Here is a 15,737-nt window from a genome sequence, read left to right as displayed (position 1 = left end):
TGTTAAGATTTTAGACGGTGTTCCTTTCACCCCTGTCCTTTTGTCACACACACAGGGACAGTTCTCAGTTTGTTTCTGGTTTGGTTGCCTGGATTTTGTTTGGTTTTGTTGTTGCTTTGCTTCTTTGATGTGCCTGAACTGCCCCTGTCCTATCAGGATTAGAGTGACTCTTGTCAAGGAGCTTTTCCTGCCTCACCACCCGTGCTCCTAATTGGTGGTTTTTTGTCAAATATGCTGCTGCTAAACCTATAAATTTATATTCAGCCTAGAGGGGGGATGGGCATTTTGTGGATATTTTCTGCCCCTTGGACACCTCCAATAAAGATCAGCCTTTATATTTCCTTCTATATAATATTATCTCCAAAGGCTGTTACTTTATTTCTGTGTTCTTTAAGCCAGGAGGGCATTGTGAGAATATGGAACAATATGGCACCATGTGGTTTTGGTAGATAAGGAAATAGCAGAAATCTGGAAGTCGGATCTTTAGTGGATAGTGTTCCATATGTGATTTGTGCTAATTAAATTGCAATTAAATTGCAACGATATTGGCAAAATGGTTGCCTTATAATTAATCAAAAATTGTGTTTAATTGCTATGAAGGAAAAAGAGATAAAGGAAATGGTTAAACAAAGCAGAAAAACATCATCCTCCAATTGTTAGGTGGGAGGCAGGATGGGAAGGTCTAGAAATAGATTTTTGACCTTGAACTGGGCCAAATTGGGATGGTTCCAAAGAGTTGCTCACTGGGAATATCTCTCTCTCTCTCTCTCTCTCTCTCTCTCTATATATATATATATATATATATATATAAAATAGAATATATATTTTTATATATATATATTCCCTCTTGTGGGAATCTATATTTATTATATAAACCTAAGCTCAGTGAACACTGGGAAAGACCCAGAGCCTTCATCAGAAACAAGAGCCCAAAAGGGGGAGAGACCCTGACCACTGGTGACACGTGAGCAACACGAGTGACAAGGATTCTGGGAATAGAAACAAGGAGGAGCTTTCTAGAAGATTCTGTATTAATATATAAGTATATAAGTGAGATTTTTGCTAGGCTGGTTTGGTACAGTGTGAGAGGAAGGATCCCCTGGTTGGTTTTACTTATGTTTTATTCAACCAAACCATTGGACCTCTATTATACTTGAAATTGCTGCCAAATTTTGTATTTACTCAAATTTATAGAACTCCTGTATTTTGATTGTATTAATTTATATACAATTTATATTATTAGTGAATTACTGCTAAATTTTTTTTGTTTGATTAATTGGACAAAATCGAACACATCCAATATCCATTTATAACAATAGGCTGCAATTGATTACACAAAGGTAGGAAACCTGATTTTGCAGAAGTAGTCAGTAGATACAACTTATTTAGAAACATAATTTGCATAAAAGGAAGATTTAAAACAAAATAATTGAAATATATTTTCCTTTTTTTAGTGTCATGCTTCATTTCAGACCGAAGTATTCTGGTTTATACAAACCCCAATACTTTTATAATTTATCACGCTGCCGAGACCCCAAATGCTGCTTTGGTGGAGCACAAGGGACCTGCCATTGTCACTGAGTCCCCTGCTGTCCCCAGGCCCTGCCATCTGCTGTCCCAGTGCCTGGTGTGGCTCCTGTGCTGTGTCAGCAGCTCTGGGGGGAGGCAGAGACAGAAATCTCCCAAATCCTCAGCAGGGCTGGGACCTGAGGGACTGTGAGGGGTCCCTGGGCAGGGCACGGGGCCAGCCTGGCCCTCTGAGCAGTGTCCACCTGCAGAGGTCATGGAGGATGACCTGGGGGAGTCATTTGCTGTGTTTTACTGCTAATCATGTTTCACTTCTTTTGGGTTTGATGCTGGCTTTGGTTTGTGGGGTTTTTTTACTTGAGTTTTTGTTGCTATTAATTTTGGTTTGGTTTTGGTTTTTTTGAGGGAGTGGGGGGCGGTGTTTTTGTTAATTTTTTGTTAATACTGTTAATTATTAAGAAACTCTTCCACGCCTGTTTGCAGACAGATCCAGAGTGAAAGGAATTGGAAGTTCATGCAAAGGAGCTGTAATGTCATTACAGAATTCAGTGAAGTCTCATGTCACAGAAAGTGAGGCAGGGCCCAGGTGGCCACTGAGAGAAAGGGGGTGGAGGTGATGGCCAGAGTTATCCATCCCATGTTGGACCTCCAGGAACAGTTTTCCATTGTTTGTGGTCTTCTTAGGACACCCTGGGTCAGTATCAGCTGCACAATGTTGTTATCACCTTTCAAAGTGGTTATTGGAGTCTTTATCTCCACTCCTGAAATCTCTGTAATTAGCTGTACAGGTTTTGAAGACTTTACACAGGGGTGGGAATGACTCATTAGGCCTTTCCTCATTTTAATGAACCCTCAGTGCATTTGGTGTTCTGAGCCCAGGGGCCTCAGATCCTGAGAGGAGACAGCAGCAGTCCCTCATGAGAAGAAAAACCCAAAGTGTCTTGCAGCATTTAGAGTTGCCACTGAAACCTTTTCTGATGGAGCTTCTCAGGGCCTCATTAGAGCCAATAATTGGAGGCTGTGATTGCAGGCACTGGGCAGGTGGCTCTGGAGCTGAGCAAACCCTTTGTTTGATGGAGCACAAGGGTCAGGGTCTGAATCCTGGTCCCTGGCACGTGAGATCCTGCCCTTGCACAGCCCAGGGCTTCACCACTGGCCCAGGTGTGGCTTTCCTTGCTCCACCTGTGGCTTTTCTGGGCCATGGTAATTCTGCCCAGGCCAGCAGTGCCATGAAATGAGTCTCTTCATTTTGTGAGCTCCACTCTGCTGCTCTTCCATGAGGAGGAGATTTTTAAGCAGAGAGAAGTGAAAGCAAGGAGCAGGCTGTGCAGGGAGGTGTTGGATGCCTGACCCTTGCAAACACCCAGAGCCACCTTGGACAGGGCTTTGAGCAGCTTGCTCTGGTTGAAGATGTCCCTGCCCCTGAGATGCCTCAGATGATTTCTAACCTCTTCCACATAACTGCATCTCTGGATTCACTGAGATTCCTCCCAGGATTCTCCTGGTCAGTTGGGTGGTCAGTGGGTGTGGCCAGAGGAGGTGGTAAGTGGAGTGGTCAGTTGGGTGGTCAGTGGGTTTGGTCAGAGGGAGTTGTCAGTCAGGATTGGTCAGTGGTTGTGGTCAATGTGGGTGTGATCATTTGGGTGGTCAGCTGGTGTGGTCAGCGTAGGTATGGTCAGTTGTGTGGTTATTAGGGTGTGGTCAGTGGGTGTAGTCAGTGGGTGTGATCAATTGTGTGGCCATAGGGCTGTGGACAGTGGGTGTGGTCAGTGAACATGATCAATTGGGTAATCACTGGGTGTGGTCAGTTGGGTGTGGTCAGTGGGTGTGGTCAGCAGGTGTGAGCAGTGCAGAATGGTCAGTGGGTGTGGTCAGTAGGTGTAGTCAGTTGGGTGTGGTCAGTGCATGTGAGCAGTGCAGAATGGTCAGTGGGTGTGGTCAGTAGGGTGTGGTCAGTGGGTGCAGCCATTGCGATGTGCTCAGAGGTGGTCAGTGAGTCTGATCAGTGGGTGTGGCCAGTGAATGTGGTTATTTGGGTAGCAGGTGGAGGGTGGTCAGTGTAGTGGTCAGTTGGTTTTCCAGTTGAGTGTGGTGCATGGGTGTGGTCAATGGGGGGGGTCATTGGAGTGATTAATGGGGTGTGGTCAGTGGGGGCTGCCACTGGGGCTGTCATTGGGGTGTGGTCAGTGGGGTAGTCAGTGGAGTGTGGTCAGTGGGGGCTGTCACTGGGGTGTGGTCATTGGGGTGGTCATTGGGCTGTGCTCAGTGGTTGTGCTCAGTGGCTGTGCTCAGTTGGTGGGGGCAGCTCCTGCCTTTCCTGGCAATCCCCTGTTTTTCCAGGCAGGACAGTGGCCATGGGACTGTCCAGCCTGTGCCAGGGCTGGGTGCACAGTGCTGGCAGTGCTGCACTGGGCACTGGGGCTGCTCTGTGCTGGGAGGAGTTAACCCCTTCCCAGGGGCTTGGATTTGGGCTAGGAATGTTCCAGGAGGTTTTTCCTGCTCCTCATCCTGCCCTGACAGTGAGGGGGAAACCAGGGAAAGAGACAGAGCTGGGACAGGAGATCCTGACTGGACTCCAGGGCACTCCCCAGACTGTGCAGGAGGATCAGTCTGGAAAGGAAGGGGAGAAGCAAAGGAGGGGATGCTGGAATGGAGCCTGCTTACCTGGGCAGAGATGAACACCCACTGCCTGTGGGAGGCAGGGAGTCAATTCCTGGGTTTGCTTCCTTGCACAGCTTTGTCTTCCCAAATGAGGGCAGAGAAAGAGACAGGGAGAGATGCAGCTGTGGATTTTGTCATGGCACCCTCAGGCACACAGGCAGATGAGATTTACACCCTTCCCTGCTGTTTGCATTTCCTGAGAGCTTGCTGGAGAGTTGCTGGAAATATTTTTGTAATTTTTCACCTCACAGGACACACGTGTGGTGTCAGGAGGATTATGTGATATACCATGGATTCATGTCCCTAGAAAATGCTAAAGGGTTCCAATTGGTCACTCACTGTTTGAGTCTAGAAATGGGCAGTACAGACTTCAGTTTTTTGCTTTCAAGTGCTCATTCTTCCAGATCTTTGCACAATATTTGTTAGTTACATACAATAAATAATCTCATTTACATCATTACTCAACAGGTCAACATAAGGAACCACTGGCCTATCCCTAAGACTACACAAAACAAAGGCAACAAATGTTTTGCTTCCCACATCAGACAAATCTGAGATTTCTGATTTTTCATTATATTGGAAGAAGTAGTTGTAGTTTTCTTGATATCTTTAGGCTCTGAAGTGGAGATTGTCATTGTTGTAAACCAAGATTAATCAAGGATTAATGCAGGAATAGATGTTCTAATCTATCATTACAGACCAGAAGATGGCTGGTGATTCAATTTGATCATTTGATTCTGTCTTCAAATACTTAAAGCAATAGCACTCAGTCTCACACTTTATATTTCAGATAAACAATTTAATAGCATCTTAACATTGTTTTCATTATCTCATCATGTGCATATCTTACTCTTTATGAAGCTGAAATATTTTTAAATACAAGTAATTTTATTGAAACTTCAATATTAGAAATTTCAAAATCGTTTGAACATACTGAAAACAAAACAGTTTAAAAAACAGGTTTAACAGCCATTAAAATGGAAAAAACAAGAGGACTTCAGGTAAAAGTGCATACACTTAACAGCTCCACTTCTTTCACTAAGTGTTATGTATTAAGAAAAACAGCAAATTTAAAAGAACATAATTGCTTTCAAACCAGAATTTCTAATGACACAAACAGCTTTGAAACAACCTCCTATGTAGTTACATTTCTTTTTCTAAATTTAAAATTGGCTAATTTGTGTCCCAGCAAGGGAGGAAAGGTGAAATTATGTCCCAACATTTTGAAGCACAAGGGAGGAAAGGTGGAAAATGCCCTGCAGGGAGATGCAGTTAGAGATCTATAAAGTTTATATGTGTAAAAGAAAATAGTATTAAACACAGTATGACAGAAAAATGCAACAACTGAGATAACAACAATTCTGTGGAGCCAGCAGTAAGAAATGGCAGTCACTGGGTGTTGGTGCATTTCAAACAAAGAGCTTTGCCACCTCCCTCATTGTGCATTTCAAGCAAAGAACTTTGCCACCTCCCTCATTGTGCATTTCAAGCAAAGAGCTTTGCCACCTCCCTCATTTTCCTCCTCCTGTCGGGTTTGGAGATCGCAGTCCAGCCCGCCTCGCGCATCCTCCTCATGGTCCTGAGCTTCAGAGCAGAGCCTGGGGATTTCTCACTGCCTGCAGATGGAGTCTGGAAAGGGAAACAAAGCCATCCATTGGTTTCTCTAAACAATCTGGTTATTTGGTTTGATCTTATGGAAGGGTGACATACCTTTTTTGGTGCTGTGGGATGTAATTGTGAAGCTTGTGGATAATCTTTGTGCAAGGTTTTAAACATTTCTTCTTCTGATACTATGCTCTAATAAATTTAAAAAGATATTTGGTCACATTGTATTAAAAAATACTTTTTCTTTCCCCCTAAGGATATTAAACTATGAAGGAAAAAAAAAAAAAGCTAAGATATCACTATGAGGCATAACAGTTCAAAAAAATTTATGTACATATAACCACAATTCCAGAAAGAGTAAATTAATAAAAATACATAAATATTGTATTGAATCTTTCTCTTCACTCTAAGGCACAGCAGTGAGCACCAAGAACTGTTCAGCACAGGGTTTGCTCTCTGACTTACCAGCAGGTCAGTGTGATCAGAGCTGTCTGACTGAGTATCCAGCTGGATAAGCACTTTTTGTTTTTTCCTTGTGCTCTGCTCTGAAGGAGGGTTTGTGCTTCTTCCCCTTGGCAGTTTATCTGTTGCAGGAGTCTTTATAATATATGTCTGGGAAAGAAAAGTTTTATATTTTAAAATTCTATTTTATGGGGTTAAGTATAGAATCTAAACCCAAACTCATGACCCAGTTTATAGGCTGAGTCCAAGAGAGACTGGTGGAACTCTTGCTTTCCATCCAGACACAAAACAAAGACCCAAAAAAAGTGGGGTGGGGTGGAAATATCCATTTTTTTGGTTGCCAGACTAGGAGAATGAACAGGAAGCTGTGGAAGAATTGAGTTTCATAGCACCTTGTGTCTAAGTTCATGTTTATCTGCAGAAATTCTGGTTATTCTGAACTGTAGCCACTACATGTATATATCAAATACAAAATATAAAATATAGAATGTAAAATATAAAATATAAAATACATATAAAATATAAAGACTATATAAAATATTTAAGAAAATGGAGCTAACAAAAGGAAAAGGCTTTCAGAGGAAGATTGATAGCAATATCAAGACTGCTGTTACTTAGAACAGTCCTTTCACTAGAAGTTAAACTGAGAAACATTGCAATACTCCAGTGCAGTCCTTTTTCAGAAAGATAACATCAAAAGGGTGGTGGATTCTATTTTTCCAATATGAAAACCACTCCTGACAGGGAAGAAGGGTCAGGAATACTTTGATACTTCAACAATTTTTACAGTTGTATAAGTTTCATTCCCTTCCATAGAGAAAAAATTGCTTTTACAAATGGACATGTTTGAAGAATAAATAAAACAATTCTGGTGACAAAAAGCAACAGCTGAGCAAGAAAAATGACACATTGGGAGCCCTTCCATAAACTGCTGTCTCATATCTCCATGGAATGGTATCACCCTTTAAAATCCCTGCTTATCCAAGGGAAAAATAAGAAATACAGACAGAAAAATACAAGGAGAAAAATTCACTATTAGGAGTTACAAAACTTCAATGTTGGACTGCCCAAAGGGCAAGTACTGAAGGAGATATATTTTTCTTTTCCACCATGTTGACTTCCACAGGAATATAATTTGAAGACTTTCTATTTTTTTACATTAATATATTCACTAGATCTAAACAAGGTTTAGGAGTCTCAGGAACATAAGTCTGTATTTTCTATAACTTAAAAAGTTTTAAGTGAAAAGCACTCCAGTGTCTTTTGCTGAATGCAAATCAATTATCATGGCACTTCAATTGATTCTACACATATAAATAATACCAAATTCTAAAACCAATTAAAAAGTTGCAGTTACCTTGTTTTTCTTTTCACTTTCAGGAATCACATTTCCAGAGTGATGTTTTAAAAGATTCTCCTAAAAAAGAGTTATGTGACAGGAGGTAAATACTCACTTGAGTTCAGTTGTTAAAAATCTTCTTGGTGTAATTACAGAACACAGTTTGTGATCACAGACAAAGTTGACACAAATATATGACCAGACATTGTTTCTCTATTTATTTTCATTCCTTTTCAATTTCTCTAGAGCACAAGCCCAGGCCACACCTATCACCCACACTCCCCAATCAGGGAAAAAATCCACCTTCCATTTCTGGGATGACAGTTCACTTTTCAAACATGACAGCTCATTTTCCTAAAAATTAAATAAAGGGTAGGGTTAACTATGCCCATCCTGAAAAAAAGGGAAACAGTCCAAAGTGAGACAGTAATCATTAGATACAAAATATTATTTTATTCGTTTTTCAACCTTATACTTGAAGCTTTGCTTTAGCTTGTTTAAAAAAGACTGAAGTGCTATAAGAAAGAGATAATTGATCATAAGTGTTCGAGGCAAAACCTTAAAACACTTGGGAGAACAGGGTAGAATCTAATTATTTAAACCAAAAGTTTCTTATTCAAACTGTGAAGTCAGAACATGACACACTATCTGGAAGAGAAGACACAAACACACTGCTACTCTTAATTTATTTTGAGAAACATTTGGAGCTTTTAGTTCCCAGAATAAGGAAATAAAAGCAAATAAATTAATGGCTGATTTTTACTGTTCAGTCCCACTAAAGCAGATAGTTAACCCCTCCCCACCTCGTTGTCCATCTTGCTCTAAACCAGCCCCTTCATCCAGAATGTTCCTTGTTCCTCCTCCCATTAAGTTGTCATTCCCATTTTTGCCTACCTTTCAGTCTGGAAACTTCCCTGTCAATTCTTCACAGCCCCACTGAGCTGTTTCAATTGTTCCCTCCCCCTGTGTTTTCTCATTGGGTTATGGATTGTAAACTCTGCCTTGTGCTCCCCTCTATTGGTTAAAAATTTAACCTTCCCCTCTATAAAAGTGCCTGCACATCCAATTTCTTGGTCTTTCATCCCTGGAAATCTAAGATTCACCTTTCAGTGCTGCAAAACCTTGGAAGAACTTTTCAACTGATAGAACTTGAGAAAAAAACAGACCTACAAACAACAATTTTCTCCCAAATCAGAGGAAAGGAAAAAGTGAAGACGTGAAAAAGAACAACTGAAGTCAGTGAGGGAAAGGAAGGAAAAGAAATGCTGCAAACATGAGAGCTGAGATTCTTCTACAAGCCACAGTGAGGTCAGGTGGAACTGCTACTTGTAAAAATTAAAACCACACTGGCAAAGTTCACAGAGAATTGTCTTTGTTGGGAAAGATCCCAGAGCATAGCAAGAAAAAGAAACTCCCTAAACAAACTGAAAAAAAATTTTAGAAGTGACAAACTGACTAAAGATCATGTTTTGTCTCCCTGTGCTGTCAGTGGACAGGAGGGAGGGATTGGGGAAAGAGTGTTCTAAATTATTTTATTTCTCATTACTCACTTTTCAATCTATTAATACTCAATTTTCTTGATGCTATTTAAGTTTGAACCTGTTTTACCCTTAAAGTGTTTTTCTCCTAATCCTTATCACAACTCACGAGTCCTTCAATTTTTCTTTCCCCTCCTCTACTCACCCATAGCAGAAAAAAAGGAGTGAATGGTTTTTTTGTGCCTGCCTGGTGCTCAGCCAGTATCAAATCACACTGCACAAGGACATCACTGAATTATTGAACATTGGAAAGTAATCCTTACCATTGCTCTTTCTGATGAAAACTGCTTTTGCTGTTTAAATTTATATACTCTCAACTCTGCATCTTTTTCTTCAACCATTTTGTCATATTCATTCTGTGTTAAAAAAAACCAACAAACCAACAAACTCAAAACATGTGACACATAAAAGTTACAATTATGGATCTATCCAGTCTTAAAACACAATTTTTTTAAACCAGAAAATTCAGAAAGTACCATGAACAAACACTGATGCTTCTGCAGAAATTGTAAAACAGAAAATGCTTAATGCAGTGTTATTTTGTGGACTGGCAGGGAGTGTTTTATTCCTGTGTATTCAGCACCTAAAAGCCAGCCATGCTATTTTTGTTAATATCTGCTAAAAATATTGCAAAAGTGAGGAATAGAAAGGTAAATTAAAAGGTGTCAAGGTAAACTGCTGACAGTCACCTCAGAGAAAGAGGCCAAACTAAAACTGAAAAATCCTGCATTCAGATGGTATCAAAGGAAACCTGAATTAAAAAAAAAAATAAAATCCTAGAAATTTAGAGAAATGGAATTATCTGTTTTCAAAATCTTCAAATGAATTCTATTTTAGGTGATGAAAAGTCACTTTTTTTCCCAGATTCAGGCCTTTTTTTTGTTCTGAAAGGTTCTGAAGACATGACAAATCAGAGCAATCAGGAAAATCTCTTGCCTTGTGCTTCTCCATGAGTGCCACCATCTCAGTTATCCTGTGCTGACATCGGGTTTCAGTTTCTCTCTGTATCATTGTTGCTTCCTCATAAAGCAACTTCACCTTTTCTACCTGTTAGCAGCAAATTGCATTTTATTCACAAATATAACAACATATTTTTTTTAAATCTTAAGTTTAATTTCTTCTTCCCCCTGTGGGTGCAATGTAGTCCCACTTGAACTTCATTTGCTTTTAAGATCCTTTTCAAAACTGAGATTGTTTTATGAAGATTGTTAAAATGAGCAAGATTAAAGACACATCCATGGAAGGAAAGTTCAATTTGAACCAAAGTTTCAAGCACTCTGCCCTAACATTTCTCAGTATTGCCATCAAAAAATACTAATATGGGAGAAGTTATAATCTAATTTAGCTATGCTGACTTAATACCAAAGGTAGAATTTCCTTGAGCTGTATCTTGAAATAATGAAATTTTAACTGGGTTCTTCTTTTTGAAGATATATTCACATCCTTCAACTTCATCACCTAAAGCTTTGCTCACAGGCATACACAAGAATTTCAATTTATGTTGATAAGGCTGAAATCTAACAGCAAGGAATCTGGTCAATAAAACTTCATAAAAACATTTTAAATAAAAAATATTCAATTGCAGTAAAAATTAACACCTCTCACCTGTTCATTAAGTTTATTTTCATTCATTTTTCTTGTTTCTATGTCTTTTTGATAGATGTCAACTGCTTCCTTATGTTGCTTGTTCATATTTTCCATCTCTAACTGCAATTTATTCACCTTTTGAGAATGCAGAATTGCTGCTGTTATTTGCTTAGGAATTAATATGTTAATGATTTTTTTAACCTCTTATTTTTGAGCAGAAACACAGTGTTAGTTTTCAGGTATATGATTAAAATTCCTATTTAAAAGTTCAGCTTTTTTTCAAGTGAGTTAAAAAATATTCAGAGAAACAATGGTAACAGCACAATGGGAAGGATTGCCCTACATGCTGTGAATTCCTTGAAAAAAAAAACCAAATACAAATGGAGATTTTATTCTCCCTCTTGTAAATCTAGATGAGATTTTCACAGGTTTTATGGTACATTTTTCTCCCAGCTGTGCATTTTGATTACAGTTTTTCCTTCTAAGTTCCTCAAATGAATATCCTCAAAAAAAATCCACTTCCTTCTTCAAGTGCAGTAGCTAAAGCTGGACACAATATTCCCATTAGAGAGATTCCCACTGCAGAAAACATTTAAAGAACAGCCTGAAGTGAGTCTTTTAAATTCTTTTCTGTCACATTGGAGTTACTGTTCAGTCCACTATCAATAAAAGGAAAATAAGGAAAGGAACTGATTAGAAACATAATTAATTGTGATGTGAAGTCCATCTCTTTTAAATGTCCAATAGTCAGTGCCCAAGATTAAAAATCTTCTAAAAACTGTGACTTCATTCCTGCCAAATCTGTATCCCAGATCCATAAACCAGTTCAGAATGTATTTAACAATTTATCATTAATTACACTGAGACTTAAAAACACTCACCTCATCTTCTATGTGATCTTATTTAAACCTACCTTCTCTTCATAAATACTGATTTTCTTGCTGTCTGCAGTAATTTTCTTTTTCAGCACATTATTCTGTTGAAATAAAGCAAAACAACTGTACCTTAGTAACTTAACAGAATTATGTAATGGCTTAAGTGTGTCAAGAATGGCAAAACATTCCAGTTTTCATTAAGTTCATGTTATTGAATTGAGTTCATTCTATAACTGTTGTGCAGTTCAGGTTCCAGAACAATTCTCCAAACAAAAGAATGTTCAAATAATTACTGTGATATTTCTGTTTCTTCATGACCTTAAAAAAGGCTCCTCCTGAGCAACCACGGGGAATAACAAATGAGAATTAAATGGGAATTAAAACTAAGATGCTGCTGACAGAAGGTGTGGAGATGTCATGACAAAAAATACAAGTTATATATATAAATATATAAATATTTACAGTGAAGTTACTACAATTTGTACTAGTGCAGAATTATTTTCTACTAGTGGTAACTGTAATAGGTCTTTATTACAAATACATAAATAACACTACGTAGTAAATGAAAAAATAGAAGTTTATTAAAGGTATTATTTTTGTAATTGCTTTTTTTCAAATTAAGGCTAATTTAACAGATCAAGTGATTCCAAAGATGAGCCATTAATTTGCTCAGTTAGGATAAGAAAGGAAAATTTTTAAATTACATAGGTGTATCTAAGGATATCACAGCAGACAAAAAATCTGAAAAGTCACCCCAAAATACCATGTGCTGATGTATTTGTAACTTTCAAAATCTCTACATACCTCCTGCTGCAACTCTTCAAAGCATTTGGTTTTATTTTCCACCTGTTTCTTTAGATTATTCACCTGAAAGAGATATTTCAAACATTAATTAAGTCCTAAAAATTACTCAGTGTGTTAGCCATTCCTGCCAACATTCTCAAACATGCACTTGCATGTCTGGTTTATTCTGATGGGACTGAAATACAAACTGATGTGTTAGAATTATTGAAATTTTAGACATAAAGTCCTACAAGATGTTAATTAATAGCAGTGAAGCAGTTCCTTAGTGGTTATAGAGTTAAGACAGAAGAAGGAAAAAACTCAATATCTTCACAATTTAAAAAATACATTTGTATGAAGTTCCCTACAATCCATGAAAAAATGAATTTTCCCAATTATTTTCTAGAATCTTCAACTGCTTTTCCTTTCTTGAAATTTCATTTTCAGTGCTCTTAACCTGAAATTACAATTGGGCATCTTTTGACTTTCACAATGAAATTCTGAAATCCATTTTAATGGATTGCTTTGAAACACTAAAACTCACATTGCATATAAAAAACTAATCCAGAGCTCATCCATCACCCAGTGGGTAGATAAAAAAAATTAAAAAAAAACAAAACAGGTTTTCTGTTTGCCTGAAATCAAATAAATCTTTAATATTCAATTTCCAATCAAAGAGTAAAAATCCCAGTGATTGTGCTTGTTTTGAAAATAACAGGGCTCAGCAGCTGTGAAAGAAGAAAACCTCTGGCACAGACCAAATCCCCCAGGCAGAGCTTTGCAGAAAAAAACCCAACAAATATTTTACATTTAAATTCTGCCCTGAAGGTTGTGTAACATTTTCTCATGACATGACTTACATTTTCTTCTTTTTCATCCAGTTTACTTTGCATCTCTTGAGCTGTCTTTGCCATTTTCTCCTTCAAAGACTCCAGTTCAATTCTAAGAGCCAAATTAACAAACATTAGTAAGCATTGACTAAAAATTACTCAAAAATTAACTTCTTTTCAGTACTGCTAATAAACTCCTATTTTATTTTCTAAAAAGAGCTGTTAATGGGAACTTCAGAAGGTGCTCAGTGAAAATGTTCTTTTAGTTACAGAAACAGAAAAAAAAAAGTCTTAGAAACAATAAGTGTTTCTAATCTGAGAGAATTTCTGCTTGGCCAACAGCAATATTGAATAGTTTATGTTTAGCTGTTTTATTTAATCAAAAAAATCCCAGAAAGCAGCATATGAACACAACTCTCAGAATTCATTTCCTTTAACAATATCAGACATGAACATTTGTTTTTACTTGCCTTAGCTGGGCATTTGCCTCTTCTAGGTTTACAATAACTGCTTTGTATTTTCTTCTTTTTTCTTACTATCCTAAATAAAGACCCATGTCAGCAAAGAAATAAAATTCAAAGTGATCTCTTAAAAAATTCAAAGACATCCAAAGCACACTGACCTACCTTATTCACAATACACTTTCTTTCCAATTCAAACACAAAAATAGTTTGGGTACTCTACACAACCATGTCATGTTGCAATTTATCATCTGATTTGTAAAATTGATCATTGTCCTTTAAATAAAAGCTGGAAGTTTACAACTTGCCTCTTGTTTTTCTTGCAGTTTCTTGAGTTCTGCCACCACATGATTTTTCTCTTGTGCTATTTGTTTTTTCTCTAGTGAAACCTTATTGAGAAACACTGTTAGTAGTTCATTCTTTAACCTAATTTAAAACAAATGGCCAAGAGGAATAAGAACATGCATTTTGAAATATCCTTTTAAGTTAAATATACCCATTATTAAGTGTTACTCCATGATGAAAAAAGTCCAGGCCTTTATCTACAAACATAAGCTTTGCAGCAAAGTCACAGTGATATAAAAAGGTGACAGAAGAAGTAAAGAAAACCAGAGGCAATTCTTTATAAATATAATGGTTAGTGAAGATGATGTAGCTCAAAGCAGGACCAACAATGAATTCAGAAACTTTCTCTTCTTGTTAACAAAGTCAAAGAGATCTAGAACAACTGCATATTCCATAGAATAATATAAATAAAATGTAATTTACAAAGGTAAGTATATCATTAATGTCATACTGTGTGGTTCCAAATTTCCATTAGAAAACAATCACAGCTCATTTCTCTGTGTACCAAAGTAACTCCTACATAACACCAAAAAAAAATCAAATATTATATTTTCAAAATGGTCATACCCCTTTTGTTCAAGATCTGTTTTCAGACTCAAAAGCTGCTTTAAATAATCTTGTTCCTTTTCAGCTGTGCTAGTCAGCTGTACTTTCAAATCATGCATTTGTTTCTGCAAAAGGAAAAGGAAGAGTTTTGAGCATACATTATAAACTCCAGGCTTTCAGAAGAACCAATCCCAGCCATGGATTATCCAGACTGTATTTTTACACATCTCTGGTGGAATATGAAGTGGTGGGAGGGAGTGAACTCTGACACCAGTGCTGTGAGTTTAATTACCTAGTCAGCAAAACTACTAAATTAGATCCTTGGACATAATTTTAAATAAAGACATTTGCTTCAGACTTCCTAAGCCTTTGCATTCATCTGAATAAATTATGATGTGTGATTGGCTATTTACAAAAACATGTTTTTGTCCTATTTCAGACCTCTCTGATTTGGAGAGCATTACAAGCACTTGTGTAAAATGCACACCTGATTTCAGACTACCTTCAGTTGATGCAGTTTCTTGTTAGACTTGTAAATATAAAATCAAAATGAAAATAAACCTCCATTAAGAGTGTACTTCATATAGCTTAGACTTCTGTGACAGAAAATGGGCCTTTGTCACAGAACACATAAGGTTCACAGAGGACAGAGTAATTAACTTCTGTAAATTAAGAAAAAAATGGGAAAACTTTCTAGCCAGAGGGATATAAAGGCATTTGAATGAGCATGAACAAAGAAGGAAATAACCAAAGATCTTGACAAGGAAAAGCAAAACACAGGAGACAAGAAAAACAGTGGCAATAAACAAGTTCTTCAAAGAAAACACTGAAACTGTGTATGAGAAAGTTCAGTAGAAATGTTAAGGTAGATTGGACTGTGTTTATTTATGACATTTAAGGTACTTGCAAAGCAAGAGGAATTTCATATGAAAAGCAAATGCCATGATGATACCGAAATAATGAGAAAAAGGACTAATGTAGATATAGTAGTAGTCATGCTAAGGCTTAGAAAACTGCAGTTTTCAGACAGGCCCTGAGAACCTACCTTGTGAAACAATAGTGAAAAGAATTAGTAGAGCATATAGAACATTTAGAACTGTGAAAACAATAATCAAAGGATTTAGTAGAGCATATAGGACATCTAGAATCTTTCAAGATAAGGCTAAAGTATAATAATA

At 37.6% G+C, this 15,737-nt stretch overlaps 2 long non-coding RNA genes across 2 annotated transcripts; both read right to left on the bottom strand.

The window, feature by feature from the left end:
• Window positions 1-5,920: 5,920 nt before the first annotated feature.
• On the bottom strand, window positions 5,921-7,730 carry LOC306815865. Its single transcript, XR_013777501.1, has 3 exons — window positions 7,613-7,730; window positions 6,259-6,405; window positions 5,921-5,985 (listed from the first exon to the last, which is right to left on the bottom strand). It is a non-coding gene; the product is annotated as an uncharacterized lncRNA (long non-coding RNA).
• A 2,338-nt stretch (window positions 7,731-10,068) lies between these two features.
• LOC306815864 lies at window positions 10,069-12,463 on the bottom strand. The gene is made up of 4 exons (XR_013777500.1): window positions 12,399-12,463; window positions 11,633-11,695; window positions 10,738-10,854; window positions 10,069-10,179 (listed from the first exon to the last, which is right to left on the bottom strand). It is a non-coding gene; the product is annotated as an uncharacterized lncRNA (long non-coding RNA).
• Window positions 12,464-15,737: the final 3,274 nt, after the last annotated feature.

The sequence above is a fragment of the Erithacus rubecula genome (genome assembly GCF_903797595.1).
Source record: "Erithacus rubecula genome assembly, contig: scaffold_260_arrow_ctg1, whole genome shotgun sequence".
Lineage (NCBI taxonomy): Eukaryota > Metazoa > Chordata > Aves > Passeriformes > Muscicapidae > Erithacus > Erithacus rubecula.
The sequence above is the reverse complement of the archived record's forward strand: the minus strand, read 5'-3'. Positions and strand labels throughout refer to the sequence as shown.